Source organism: Tyto alba, unplaced genomic scaffold (genome assembly GCF_018691265.1).
Source record: "Tyto alba isolate M040663 unplaced genomic scaffold, T.alba_DEE_v4.0 Super-Scaffold_23, whole genome shotgun sequence".
NCBI lineage: Eukaryota > Metazoa > Chordata > Aves > Strigiformes > Tytonidae > Tyto > Tyto alba.
In genome coordinates, this window is record NW_024881297.1 from 28,831,076 (window position 1) to 28,845,487 (window position 14,412).

Consider the following 14,412-nt stretch of genomic DNA (forward strand, 5'->3'; position numbering starts at 1 on the left):
TGTCCGGGAAGGGGACAGTGCGGTTGCTGTCACAAAGCTTTAAAACATATTGGTCTTCCCTCTCTAGCCCAATCTAACCTCAGAGTGTTTGCTATCCCAAGACTGGAGTGCTTGGGTGAGCTCTGCATTCTTACTAATAAGAGAGAAGGTTCAAGCTGTTGAACTGACGGAGAAAGTACCTTGGCCCTGGATGGATTGTAACATCCCTTAAATGCTCCTTATTTCTCCCTGAAATCTGTTTCTCTCCATTTGGTTCTCGCTTTGCTGTTGGACAAGAAAGATCCTTCTGCACTGAGAAATATTTCCCTCATAAGCCCATTGCAAATACCCCCGATTACAGTTCGCTCCGCCCATAACCTTCCCCTGGATGCACACAGTGCAGGACATGCGGGCTCTGAATCTTTACTGACCTGCTGGGATGTTTTACCCCCCTTCAAGGGCAGGTGCCAGAGCCAGGGCCCGTCCTTGTGCCTTCAGAGGTGTGTTAGGTTTTGGAGGAGCCGAGCTCTTACACTTGACAGCGGGACTTTCCTGAAGGTGTGAATTCGTCTCTCCTACCTTTAGATGTCTTTACCTGCGCATCACTTTGAAGTTGAGAGAGGGGAACAGCTTTTCTAGGGCATGAGCCATCTGGGCTGTTTTGGAACTGAACTGTACCTGTTCTGCCCAGGGATTTCACGTGTGATTTTTCACTTGTGTGACTGATACGGTGCCCACGGAAAGCTGCCCTTCTAGGTCAGTTCGGTTGTGTTTTCTATCAGCCAACCTATGGCAAGGTGCTAGCTGCAGATCAAGATTTCCTTTTTCTAAGTGGCCTGATGAGAAAATCACAAGTGCCTGGGGCGGGCTGAGAAACTGCCGTTTCTCTTTTAGCAGTCACTGCCAAGTTTAAGTAAACTCGAATGGTTCCTGTGCCCAGGCTGGCTCCGAGGAGCATTAAGATGAGGTGCAACTGTCTTTTTTTGTGCCCCGATAGTCAAAGATCTGCTTTGCATGCCTGAAAGGCTTGGAGAGGAAAAGCCACCCAAACCCCCTCTCTGCTGGGAGCCCCCCAGCTTTTTGCTGGGCAGGACCCTCGGTGTTGGGACCCCAAACCCTTCCCAGCTGGCTTGAACCCCCGAGCGAGCCCACGCTGTAACCTGTGGGGCGCAGGATGCTCGGGTGGTCCCCAAACCCACCCTGAGGGTAGAAGAAGAGCCAGGTTTTTTGCTGTAGGTGCAGGCCAAGGTGGCAGTGGGGACCCAGGGTGGCCTCTGGACCGGTGGCCAAGGAGGTCATGCCACGATGGTGGGCTACTGCCTCCGATGCCAACATGCCCAGCAGCTCAGAGCAGCGCCCAGAGCGTGCCAGAGGCTTTTGTTCATTCTCCTGGTGTTTAGGAAAACAGTTTCGCCGGCTATTATTTCTTTATCTGGATACAAACCCTCTGGGCATTTTAAAGGGAAATAAACAATTTCCAGTCACTCAGGTGGCGGCATTTGCAAACTGCCGTAAACTTGTACAGCCCCTTTCTGTGAAAGTGTTTGGCCCGAGCTTCTCTAATGAAAAAGGCAAAGAAGAGCAAGTAGCGGTCGATGTATACAGGTGATGGGCTTTCATGTGTTTGCCACCTCGGTGTTGCTTTTAAGGATATGTTAAAAAAAGGCAGAGGTCTATGGAAACTCCTGTATGCGTTGGGCTGTGCCTTGCTTCACAGTGAGGAACCCACCGGCTTGTCTCTGTGCCTGCAAATCCCAAAGGAGAGGTTGGGAATTGGAGGTGTGGATTTGGCACCCGGCTACAAGGGAGATGACGAAGCCACCGGGTTCTTGCGTTTGCTCCCGGAGTCGGGAGAGGGCGTGCGGCGCGGGGCCGCGGGCAGGGTTGGCTACAGAAACATTTAGTCAACTCGAAGGCTGTTTCGAAAGCTAAACGCGGAGCTGCTCCGGCTCTTTCCCCAGCCCATTGTTGTGGTTTGACAATCACATTTTCCTGTTTTTAAAACAAATGTTTTTCTCTCCCCTGGGGCGGTACGAAAGCCCCACGAGAGCAGCAGGGGAAAGTGGCCGCGGGGCTGCGCTGCGCGCCGGGGGCTGCAGACCTGGAGCAAACCCACCCGCGGCACCGGCATCGCCCCTTCCCCGCAATTGCCATTCGCTTTGCGTAACGCGCGGCAGCGCTAGCAACCACGGGAGGGTGAAGCAGGCAGGCAGAAGTGTGATTATTTTTACTTTTTAAATTTTTTTTTTTTTTTTTTTTTTTAAAAAGTCGATGGTTCCTCTTTACTGTGCTGTGGTTTCACGCTCAGCAGCAGGAGGCTGAAGGTATTTTTGTAGGTCTTATTCAAGGAGTGTCTATTTAAAACAAAATTCTCGGCTGGCAAGCAAATACCATTGTTCAGTTAAAAGCACAAGCGGAGGACAGGGCTCGTGGGGAAAGGGGTCGGCTGGTGGCAGCCCCTCGAGGGCTTCTTCCCCTTCGGCTTTCTGATGGGTGCTGTGGGGTTGCTGAGAGTCCTCGGAGCCCAAGTCCCAGCTGAATCTGTGCAGAGGGTGCACCCACCGCGGCGTACGCGGCGGAGGTGCCAGGCGAGCGCCTGTGGAGGAGAAAAACTGTTTATTACACAAGTTCCTCTATGCAGAGCGTCTGCACGCTCCCAGTGTTTTGCATTTAAATATGAATAGTTTTACATTTACTGAATGGAAGTCGAGAAGTTTAAATGCTGAGCGGCAGCTCTGCCGAGCTGCTTCAGCCCTGCCCGGCGTTTCCTGGCAGGATGCAGCTGGGACCAAAGCTGCACTGGGAGTGGGCTAATGCTTGCCCAGTGTGGCCAGGACCTGCTCAGCCCACGCTCTGGCCCTGCTTCCTTCACTTGTACGGCTGAGATATGAAACGCAAACCCTCCGGTGCCCAGGACACAGCCCGAAGCCCCAGTCTGTGCCTGTTTACCCAAAGCTCCGCTCGTTGCCTCCTTCCCAGCCCCACGTTGCCCAACGCAGGGTGTGTGTGAGCTGCTGCTCTCGTATCGTCCATCAGCAAATAAAAAAGGCAGCGAGAGGACTCTTGTGCCCAAGTCAGCAACTTGCCCAACTGCTTGCTGGGCCAGCCAGTCCCGCTGCTGCTGGCAGGCTCAACAGGTTGGCCTCACACCCTCCCAAGCACCCCAAATTCAATCCCCAGCAGTGAAGAAATTGGGGAGGGGGGGGAAAAAGGAGAAAGTCTGTGATAGAAAGGCAGGGGTTGGGAGAAATGCTTTAATCCCTGCTTGTGCCCCAAGCAGGCTCCCCGCTGCATCTGCTGCTTTGGCCAAGCCGTTTGCAGCGGGATGCCAGGTTGCACCATGCAGGGCTCTCCGGTGTCACCGGCACGAGGCTGGAGTTGAGGCCAGCGGGAGGAAAGATTTTAGGTGGGATCCGAGGAAACGGAGCGCGTTTCCCTCCCGGTCGCGTCTCCAAACCTGCCGGTGCCAAGACGTGCTGCCTCGGGTGCTGTTGTTAGCTGTGGCCTTGCTCTGGAGTGACGGGGCTTGTGAGGATGTGGGGAGCAGAGGCGGCTTTATGTCCCCTGCCACGCACCTCGGTGGGGTAGGGAATGCCCCTGCCTTGGACCGTAGGTGGAAGATAAGGGCATGCTCGGAGCAGACACCCTGTGCTGGAGCATCAGCAGGAGAGCCACAGCTCCTGAGTGGGAGCAAACAGTGATATTCAGCATCCTGTAACAAGGCTAAAGCACCCTACTGCCAGCCTGAGCTCCTGCTGCAGCACAGGGAGGCCAAAATATGTCTGAAACAAGCACTACCCCATTTTCCCCTGGAAATCAGAATAAATGTTATTTTTTTTTTGATATTTTGTGAGGTTCACAGGTGATCCAGGAGGTCCAGACCATGCTCAGCCCTGGAGCAGCCCTGATGAGAGCAGAGCTTTGTGGTTGCAGGCCAGGCAGGTGGAAGAAGCTATGTTTTTCGGATGGAAAGTTTGTGGATGGAGGGAGGAAGCCAGGGGAGAGGATGCTGGGCTGTCCCCGAGGCTGTGGGTCCCACCTGCAGCTCTGCGTACTCCCCTCTTATGCTCACGCATCCCTTGTTTTGCTCAGGTAATTACAGAGCCACGAGGATGCAATCAGTCCTGGGGAGGGGAAGGGGGGGGGGGGACGGAATGCTGCTGGCTGCCGTGTCCCTAATTTTACCAGGTTCCTCCCTGTGATCAGCAGGATCCCCACGCTTGAGCACAGCCCTCCCGATGCCGGCATCAGCCAGGCGCTGGCGCGGTTGCCGCCGCACGCCGCCGTGGAGATACGGGGCAGCTTTCTGTTCCCAGGGCTCCGGTGAGGACAGCCCCATGCCAGGAGAAAGCTGGCCGCAGCCCAGGTTTCCCAGGGCGGGCCGGGGAGCTGCGCGCACGTCAGCGGACGCTCTCCTCCGGGGAGCATTGCTCCCGTCTGATCGAAACCGCAGTCACTCCTCACCTGCCGCAGCCACCACCTACGTGGCCTCTTGCTGTTCCAGACGTTCCCGCGCGCAGCGGGCAGGGAGGCTGCAGGCAGCAGGCGTGGGAAGGGGCGGGCAAGGGGGGGTGCCAGCTTTGGGGCCTCCGAGATGCCCCTTGACGGGGGGCTGGGAGAGCTGCCAAGAATCGGGCTGCCCGTGCCCCCCAAGCACAGCTCTCCCCATGCTACATGCCCAGCCTCATGGCTCCTGCCATTTTTGGGGCTAAGAGTGCCCCCCCACCCCTACCCCCGCCCCAGCCCTGCAGACATTCCCAGCCTTATCCTTGTGTTTTCCAGCTCTCTGGCTTGCTGCATGACTTGGGAGCACGGTGTGAAGGGTGGGAACTAGGAAAGCGTGCCCGGCTGCTCAGCGAAGGCTTCGGTGGGGAGCCACCACCTTTGCCCACCCTCCTTCCCCCTCCCAGGCACACCAAGAGCTTCTTCAGGCTCCCCCCCCCCCCCAACCCCGAGCATCAGGGCTGAGCCCCCGTGGGGATGCTGCAGGAATCCTCCCCGCTCGCCACGGGCTGGCTGCTGGGGAGCTCGACCGAGCCTGGGCAGGCTTGAGTGTCTTTGTTTCCTTTGCTGGCAGTCCGAGGGTTGCACAACGTGTTGGGGGTGAAGCGCATTCATCTCCGTTGATGAAAATAGCACGTTTCTTTCACAACCGGCAGCGGGTTCTGCACATGTCCCCCCGCCCCCGGCTGCAGCAGAGCCCCAGCCTTGCTGGCAGTGGTCTGGAAAGGAGGAGAGACTCAAAAAAGGGAAGCAGTGCCTTGCTTTCCAGGCTAAAAATACTGGCTGCGCTTCCAAAATAATCTCAGTTGAATGATCTCGATTGACCCCACACTCCAAGGCTGCCAGCTGGTTCAGTTCCCCAATAACTTCAGCCTGAGCTTTGGCCACCTGGATGGAGGAAGGTCTCAGTGGGATCTTTTTACTGTTGGAGGTGAGTTTTGCTCTTCGTGCGCAGGTAATTTTTGAATGGGGTTGTAGTGGGAGAAGCCAGGCTGCTGCTGCTTCTTTTTCAAGACGCGAATGTGAAAAAAATTCACAAATTTCAAAGCTGAATACGAAGGCCAAAAAAACTTTGTTTTTTCAGCCCGCCCCAAATCTGACCTTTTATTTGAGCTGTTATTTTGTATGAGAAAAACATCAGCTTCCTCCAGGATGCCCTGGGGTAGATTCCCATGGGTTATACTGGAGTGGGGAGCAACCTGCAGGAGTGAAGGGGCTGGTTGAGCTCCAGAGGACCAGCCCCCAACTTGCCCTTCCCTGTGTGTTTGAGCCTTTTCGAAGGATGAATTTAAGGGAATTTAGGGCACTGAACAGAGCTAGAAGGGGAGGATGAAACCCTTTTTCCTGCTGCTGCTCAACGTAAACCATAGAGAACGGTCCCCACCAATTACACTTTTGCTTGGCTCCACTGAGTAATATGCAAATTTATGCAGAGTGGGGCCTGCTGGGACTTAGGTTGTGACGTTATTGACTGTTCTCAGAATGAGCTGTTAGTCATAAAAGCATTGTCATGGCAATTTTTGGTGTTGTTGGGGCTCTGGGAGCACGTCAGCGTCCCAGCCCATGAGGGTGCCCGAGGCGAGGACAGAGTGGGCTTGAAGTGCGGCCACCGGCCGGGCGGGTGATGCTCAGGAGAGTCCTCGCAGCCCGGGGATGTCTGTGGGTCTGCTCGGTGCTCACCAGCGGGTCCAAGGCACCTCACCCACCCATATTCCTGGTTCCCCATTGCTCAGGCATCCGGAGAGGCTTTGCACATCATCGGGTCCCTCTTGTCACCGCGGTTGCTTTGCGGCACGGTCCTCCCGCGGTCCCAAAGCGCAGCCCGGGCCGGCGTGTGCGTGGATCCCCTTCCCGGCGGGGTGCTGAGCCTCCAGCAGCCCCCCGCCATGCGCCGGCTTCTTCATCAGCCTGGGAAACAGCCAGGGCTTTCGCAGCTCGCAAAATCGAGGACTTCCAACGCTTCTTCCTCCGCTGGTCAGCTTCCTCCACTGCCACCAACGCTGAGGTTTCCCTATTCTCTCCCCCGGCTGCAGTTTGGGATTCATTTGCAACCATCTTAAATGGCCAGGACTTCTGTTTCGGTGTTATTTTCCAAATCAGAGAGGCATTAAGTGCAGCCTCCGTGATTATGAGTTATTAAAAAAGCCTTTGTCCCCTCCCCCTGTCCTTGCTCTGGACTGAACTGCTATCAGGTGCTGTTTGAGGGTCGTGCATCTCCTCAGATGAGTTTTGCCAAGCATTTCCAAGATGAAACGGTGGATCAATGAGGTTTTGAGAGTTTGGGAAGGGAAGGCCAATCCAGAAGAAAGCTGACATAAATGAAAAGGAAAGAGAAAGCCCCAAAGGTGAGATGCACCGTGAGCAGCAGCAGTTTGAACCTCCTAACTTCAGAGCGTGCCAAAAATAACCGCTTGGTAGCTGGGGCTTAACTGTGTGCCAGCCTGTGTGCAAGCATGCATGCTTGATGTGTAACTTCCCATATTCTGTTCTCGTATCGTAAGAGTGAGCAAAATAGCTCAGCAAAACCAGAGCTGCTGCCCACCCGTGTTTCGGTGTTTATCTCGCTGCATCTGCACTGGTCGACCTCTGGAGAGGCAGGGCGCTGCAGCTGAGCAGCAGCTCTTCCAGGTCTCCTCGCTCTGGGATGAGGCAGGGCTTTGCTCTGCATCTGAAGTGATTTCTTCTTTGGAAAAGAGAAGTGTAGTTCAGCGGTCAGAGAATCCCCCCCGCGCTTCGGATTTCCTGGAAATGCAGCTGTCCTCTCGCCGAGGAGCTGCGGCCGAAGAACGGCCGTCACAGGCTGTTCACCCCGTCATCAGTAAGGAAATCTCGGGTGATATCACCGTGCCTTTGAACAGGATTTGAAGCCGCTGAGCACCACCTCCTTCGCTCTGAATTTGGCTCATTTTCGTTCTTGGAGGTTCCAGGTCCCCACCGTGGGCTGCGTGGGGTTGCTCCCGCTGCCCTGCTCTCGGCTCACCCCTTCCTCACCCCGTTGTGTCCAGCTGCGACAGGAACTGCCCCATCCTGGCCCCGACACCCCTGAGAGGGTCTGTGGGCGAGCTCCTGCAGCAGGGTGATGGGCGAGTCACTGGGAAACGCGCAGGAGAAAGGTGTGTCTTAAGCCTGCAATTTTATGCAGTTTAGGAGTTTTACTCGGGGCTATGCAGAAGTGCCTACCTCCAATTAGGTGTGCAAAGCTCTCCTCGGGTTAGGGCCTTCTGCCAGCCTGTTTGCCGGCCTTTTTCTCAGCAGTTTGGTGGCTTGGACGTTCACCCAGGACGGAGGGGACTCAAGGTCAAGTTTGGCTTCTAGCGACAAGGACTTGAACCGTATTCCCACTTTCCCTGGGTGTTTCTAACCACTCATCCGAGGGATTGCTGGAACAAGGTGCTCATGGTCCCTCCTGTTGAAGCAGGTCTGCTCTATATAATAACATATTTGTTGGGTATGAGACAATGTGGCTCCCTCCTCCTGGAGATGAAGGTGCTCCCGTGGGTGAGCTACCTGACTTCTGGGTCTTGCTCTAATGGTTACTGCATCTGCATGACAGCTGCTGAGATGGTCAGGGTGGAGAGCAAGGGGGCTACAAGGAGAGGTGAGGGGAGCTGCTCAGTGTTAGGGTGGGGAAGAGGAGATGGTGAAGGAAAGGTCTAACCACAGCCTACCACAACCTGAGGGCAAGTGCAAGACAGCTGAGTCAGCCTATTCCCAGCGGTGCCACGTCTTATGACAGAAAGCATCTGGGAGAGTTTGCAGCTGGCTGGCCCAGGCTGGACAAGCAGGGATATTTCGCAGCCCTGGGTGGGCGTGCAGAGAGGTGGAAGGTCTCTGTCCTTGGAGGTGAGCAGCCTGAGCGAGGCAAAGCCCCAACCACCCTGCCGTGGTGCTGGGGAGGGTGCTGCTCTGCGCAGGAGCCTGGGCTGGAGCCGCCGGAGGTCCCTTCCCACCAGCACTCCAACCCTCAAAACATCTGCCCGTCCCAGGGTGGCTGCAAGAATGGCATTTTGCAAAGAAAACATCGCTCAGTCCCAAGGGGGTGTAGAGACGGGAGGTACTGAAGCCTGAGCTGAGTGCCAAAAACCTGGGATGCTACACACTGGATGGTTGAAAGACAACTTAAATATGCATGAGGATTTTAGAGCACCTGCAACTACTGCTCTGAAAAGGAATGTTTTGCTTAACTTCAATTAAAGAGCTGCTATGCTCCTTAAATTTAAGGCAGACTGTGATCCCCATAATATTCGGGATTAACAGTATTTAATTTTCAAAGAGAATACGCTTAAGACTAATATAAATAGCAGTAGAAAAGGCTGGCAACCTTCATGGCTTCTTCCTGCTTGCCCATCCCATATCTTTCTGGAGCCACCCTTAATTTCACCAGCCAGATGCATCAAATCCAAATGATGTGGCCACTTGAAAGGACATATCGTTGGCAACCGAGGCCCAAGGAAACAGGCAGGAAATGGCACCAATCTGCCCAAACAGCTCTGTGTTTTCGGCTTTGCATCCTCCGTGCTGCCATACAGCTCAGATTTTGTAAGTAAATCTGTGGTGGAAGAGTCTTTTCCAAAACTTAATTAACCGAATGAATCTGGGCTCAGGGTCCAGCCGCAAGAGATTTTTAAGTGTACAGTTCCTACTTTTTCCTCTTTAAATGTGTCTGTGAATTGTGCCGGACTCTCTCTAGCAAAGTGCAGCGTCCTGCCCAAGCCAGGAGGTTTGCAAAGCGAGATAAAAAGCTGCAGTAACGGCAGAGCTTCTTACCGAAGAACTCTTGCTGCAAGAGCCAAGTTTCTTAAGTTCCTGCATGTAACCAACCTGAGCCTTGTATTTTCTGTTTCTGGGATTTATAAGGTGTAGCGAAGCTTCTCTGTGGCTCCCCGATCTCTGTGGGATCAGTTTGGTAGGACCGAACATGGTATGGTTGGCGAGGAGATGTTGAACCTGCGGAGGTTAAATTCAGCAAGCACTCTACTGCGTGACTTTTCTATGATGTTAAAAAAAAAAAAAAAGACATTAAGACAGAACTGAAATACTCTCCATTTGAGGTAGGCACGTACACCAAGGATGGCATGACGTGTCCAAGTGACCCTCCAAAGGCAGCAGCCCCAGCAGTCAGAGCTGCCGGCTGTCAATGCTGTTAGGCATTTTGGCGGTGGGTTATACGTCCCGCTGGGCTGTTGCTGTTTTTTTTTTTTCCCAGCCGTGGCCCAGATGATGCTTTTCTGCTTGCGGCACGGTGCGATGCTGCCCGCCCCGTGCGTGGGCACGGCGGGAGGAGGGCTGGGTGCTGGGTGGCTGCAGGAACACGCGCTGGCAGGGCGATGGGTGGCAGCGCCCAGGCCTGGCGCGAGGCCGTGGGGATCCTGGGGCACAGGAGGTGCTTGGCCAGCCCAACTGGGCTACGGGACCGGCTGAGGGGCTCTGCAGAGGACAGCTCCGGCAGCCCCGTCGTGGGTCAAGCTGGTGAATCCCAGTTCTGCCCCAGGCTGGTCCTGGGTGCAGGATCCCTGGGTTGGTCCAAGAGTTTGAGCCTCCAGGCTGGTCCTAAGTGTTTGAACCCAGGCTGGTTGCAAGTGTTGGAGCCCAGGCTGGTCCCAGGTCCAGGAACCCCAGGCTGGTCCTGGGTGCAGGATCCTGAGGCCGGTCCTAAGTGTTTGAACCCAGGCTGGTCCCAGGTCCAGGATCCCCAGGCTGGTCCCGGGTGCAGGATCCTGAGGCTGGTCCCAAGTGTTTGAACCCAGGCTGGTCCCAGGTCCAGGATCCCCCGGCCAGTCCCGGGTGCAGGATCCCGAGACCGGTCCCGGGTGCAGGATCCCCCGGCCAGTCCCGGGTGCAGGATCCTGAGACCGGTCCCGGGTGCAGGGTCCCCCGGCCGGTCCCGGGTGCAGGGTCCCCAGGCCGGTCCCGGGTGCAGGGTCCCCACGCCGGTCCCGGGTGCAAGGTCCCCAGGCCGGTCCCGGGTGCAGGATCCCCCGGCCGGTCCCGGGTGCAGGATCCTGAGACCGGTCCCGGGTGCAGGGTCCCCACGCCGGTCCCGGGTGCAGGGTCCTGAGACCGGTCCCGGGTGCAGGATCCCCAGGCCGGTCCCGGGTGCAGGATCCCCAGGCCGGTCCCGGGTGCAGGATCCCCCGGCCGGTCCCCGGTGCAGGATCCTGAGACCGGTCCCGGGTGCAGGATCCCCAGGCCGGTCCCGGGTGCAGGATCCCCTGGCCGGTCCCGGGTGCAGGGTCCCCCGGCCGGTCCCGGGTGCAGGATCCCCAGGCCGGTCCCGGGTGCAGGATCCCCCGGCCGGTCCCGGGTGCAGGATCCTGAGACCGGTCCCGGGTGCAGGGTCCCCAGGCCGGTCCCGGGTGCAGGGTCCCCACGCCGGTCCCGGGTGCAGGATCCCCCGGCCGGTCCCGGGTGCAGGGTCCCCACGCCGGTCCCGGGTGCAGGGTCCCCCCGCTGCCCCCCGGTTCCCACCCTCCCGTCCCCGCCGCGGTTCCCCCCCGGGGGGTGCCGATGCCGCCGGCGGGCGCGGTTGGGCCCGGCCCGGCCCGGCCCCGGGGGGCGGTGGCGGCGGCGCCATTGGCCGCGGCGGCGGGGCGGTGCCGCCCGCAGACAACGCGCCGTGGGCCGGGCCGGGCCGGGCCGGGCCGGGCCGCTCCGCTCCTCCCCGCCCGGTTCCGGGGCGGGGGCGGCGGTGCAGGTGGGGCCGAGCCGCCGGCGGAGCCCCGAGCCCGCTGCCCGGCGCCCAGCCCATGGCGGCCCGTGCCCGGCCGGGGGCCGCCCCCCGCCCCGCCGCCTGAGCCTTCGGACGCTCCGGCTTCGCCTTTGTCCCCGCCGCCGGCCTCGGCCCGGCCCCTCGCCCGAGGTAGGCACGGCGGCGGCGGGGACGTGAACACCGCGGCCTGAGGGCGGGCGCGGGTCTGGCACCCCCGGGGCAGGGGGAGGGTAAGAGGCCCCGGTTCCCTCGCTCCACCCGGGGGGAGATGCCCGGCCATGCCCTCCGAGGGGCTCTGCTCGCCCCCCTTGCCCCCCTGGGGCTGGCGGGCTCCTGTGTAGGGGTGCCGGGAAGCCGGGCCCCCTCCGCAGCAGGGGGGGATTGGGGAGGAGGGGGGGGGGGGACACCCACACTCCCCTCAGCGTCCACGGGCTCCAGCCAGAGCTGGGCCGTGTCGACGCGGTGCACCCCGTGTCGCTGGAGAGTTGTCGGTAGGGCCGGCGTCAGACTACGAGCTGTCGTGCCAGGCTGCGGGCGAGGGGAGCACCCGACGGCCCGGCACAGGGCTGAAGAGCTTGGGCTGGTGGCTGGGGATGCCTCGGAGGACGGCGGCTTCGAGAGCAGCTGATCCACACCGGGAGGAATCGGGGGGGGGGGGGGGGGTGTGTGCGTGTGTGTCCCACCCGAGAACGTGCGCGCGGCTGCGGGTGTAAGCCTGGACAAGGACCGCGGGAGAGACTTCGTGAGTCCCCGACTCATCGGGTCGAACGAGGTCTGCGGACCCGTGGCTACCTTCGAGACCGTTTGGATATGGTAAACCCGAGCCTGTTGTTTGCTGGAACGTTTTTGTCCTTAATCCTGTCGCTTTTTCCTTCTGAAGGCCAGCTGAGCTTGCAGGGAGCGAGGCTTTAAGGGCAGAGGAGCGACAGCACGAACAGCTCTGCTGGGTTGTGTCCTCCTTGAGTGTACTTACTGAAATGGCATCTCTCTTTCTCTCCAAATACCTTGTTGAGAAAGGATGTGAGCAGCTGCGCTGGGAAAAGAGCTGTCGGTACCTCAGGTAGCCCAAATCTGTCTGGAGAGTGAGCATACGAGCCAATGCAGCTCGCAGATCTGCAAGCTGTCCAAGATTTGCCCTTTGCTGGCAATTCCCAGGCTCCCGAAAAGCAGATCTTCCCACACCTTTTTCCATGGTAAAAGTATTATCCGGGGTTTGGACATGTTACGAGGCTCTGCGGGGTAATGGGATGTCAGGAGGCTGCTGCAGAGGCGGTGCTGAGGTGTGGTGGACTTGGCTTGGTGGCCGGTGTGCAGGAGAGCCAAGGTGTTGCTTGCCGTGGGGGAGAAAGGGAAGCCTGAGGATTTGGACTGTGCAGTAGTTTTTGCCCAACTGGATGATCTGTAAGTGGTTTCTGCCCCATGTTTGTTCTAGCAGATGGTCAAAGCAGCACGCTCTGGGAGGACGGGGAGGGTGGGCCCCGCTTTCTGAGGATCTGGGTGCAAAACCTCTGACCAGATGTTTGCAGAGGATTTCAGCCTGGAAATCACGGCCTTTCTCAGGAGATCTCCAGCGCTTCCTGGTTTGCAGCAAGGACCGGAGAATTTCAGCACTTCCTACTCGACTGCCTGATGTGAGCAGGAAGTGGGAGCATGAAAATGGCAGCAAAAGTGCTTGCAGCGAGGCTGGAAGCTCAGCAGGCCCAAGTACATGGGATGGTAATGAGGTTAGACCTGTCCTGAACAGGGTCCTAAACCTTTTGGACATGTCATTTGGGGCTGAACAAGTCACAACGTTAGGGCTGGTCGATGCAAGTGTGTATCTCGTCTTGGGACAGCGTAGCAGGAGGACGGAGGTGAGTGTGGACGGGTGCCTGTGTGTCTTTCCCTGCTGTTTATTAGGTAGCTTGTTGCATCCTAGTGGGGCTCGGACAGGAACCTCCTGCTTTGGGTCGGTGCTGGGTGCTGTCCTGGGCAGCTCTGATCTGGTAGAAGCGTTTCAGTGCAAAGTGATAAACTTCATGGCCTCATGAGGCTGCGGGTCTGGATTTGTGCTGTGGCACTGGCAGAGATGGGGAATTCAGGCCTGCGATGGCTGGAGCGTGCATGTCACGACTCTGGCCCTGGTTCCTGCGTTCACACTGCATCGGGCTGTGGATTCAAGACCCGGGTTGATTCTGGCGCTGGGAAGAGGGGCTAATTGCTTAAAGTCTTTTGAGGCAGGTGACTCTAGAGGTGTGAGTGGCAGCACCGATAGCTTTGGGATACGTGGCTTAAGCCAAACAGTTCTCTCACCGTGGGACACTGGGATAGAAACAGCTCTTGGGAGGCCGAAAGCCAGTGCTGCAAAACTCTTAACTGTTTAAAACTTTGATATCAAAATAAGGTTTGAAAATGTCAGTAATAAGGAGACATTGCATATTTGGTATCTTTCTGTCTCAGATTTTCAGGCTTTTTCCTGTTCCAGTCGTGGGATGCAATAATATACGTACTTTTTTAAGAGTCTGTGAGATCCTGCAATCATGTATTTAACAGCTGGGACCTTGGGGAGGGGAAAAAACAAACAAGTGTGTTGGCAATGCTCCGAAACGAGGCAGCTCTTTCTGCCCCGTTGCCTGACTCGCAGGGGAGGCATGCGAATCTCCTCTTCGATCTCTGGTTCAAACATCAAGACCTTAGTTTTTCTGATCTGATTTATTACTGTTTGATCTCCATCCAGCCCCGTAGCTGCTTTCTGCTAGAGAGGGACGGGACAGCACAGGATGGGTGGGTGAGTCAGTGCTGCGAGCTGCTGAGTCCTTCCCCGGGTCTGTGTCTCATTACCTTGCTATGCTCCCCGAAGGCAGGATTGCATCCTTCCCCAGTTTCAGGCTTTGCCGGCTTCCTATTAGCAGCTTCTTTGCTGACTTTTGTGTCGTTGGTAAAATGGGGGGAGGTGACAGACAGCCAGAGAAGCGTGTCCCAGCCTTGCTGAGTTTGAAGAGTCTGGTTGCAGCTGGGTGGGCTTGTGTCAGAGTCGAGCAGCCCTCTGTGACCGAGGCTCTGAGAGCCCCGTGCGGTTCAGCGCCTGGCCGGCATGGCTGGTCTCTCATTTGCTGCTCTGGCTGCCCTAAAAATACTGCAGAAACCCCTGCCTCTTGCAGCCTAGCGGCCTCGCGGAATGGCTGTAATGTTTTCCTGCCTTTGTTGGTGCCTTAAAATACGTGGTTTGTTTCTAATCACTC

The 14,412-nt window shown here is 57.4% G+C and overlaps 1 protein-coding gene across 6 annotated transcripts in view; it reads left to right on the plus strand.

The window, feature by feature from the left end:
• LOC122153779 (histone deacetylase 7-like) overlaps window positions 1-14,412 on the plus strand; it is a 90,437-nt gene that overhangs the window by 22,567 nt on the left and 53,458 nt on the right. Inside the window, exon 1 of one of the 6 annotated variants that reach the window (XM_042796744.1) lies at window positions 11,154-11,341. The exons of the other annotated variants lie outside the window; for them this stretch is intronic. The gene's annotated coding sequence lies outside the window, so the exon portion shown is untranslated. Of the gene's footprint in view, window positions 1-11,153; window positions 11,342-14,412 lie in introns of those variants that run through there. 6 annotated transcript variants of the gene reach the window in all.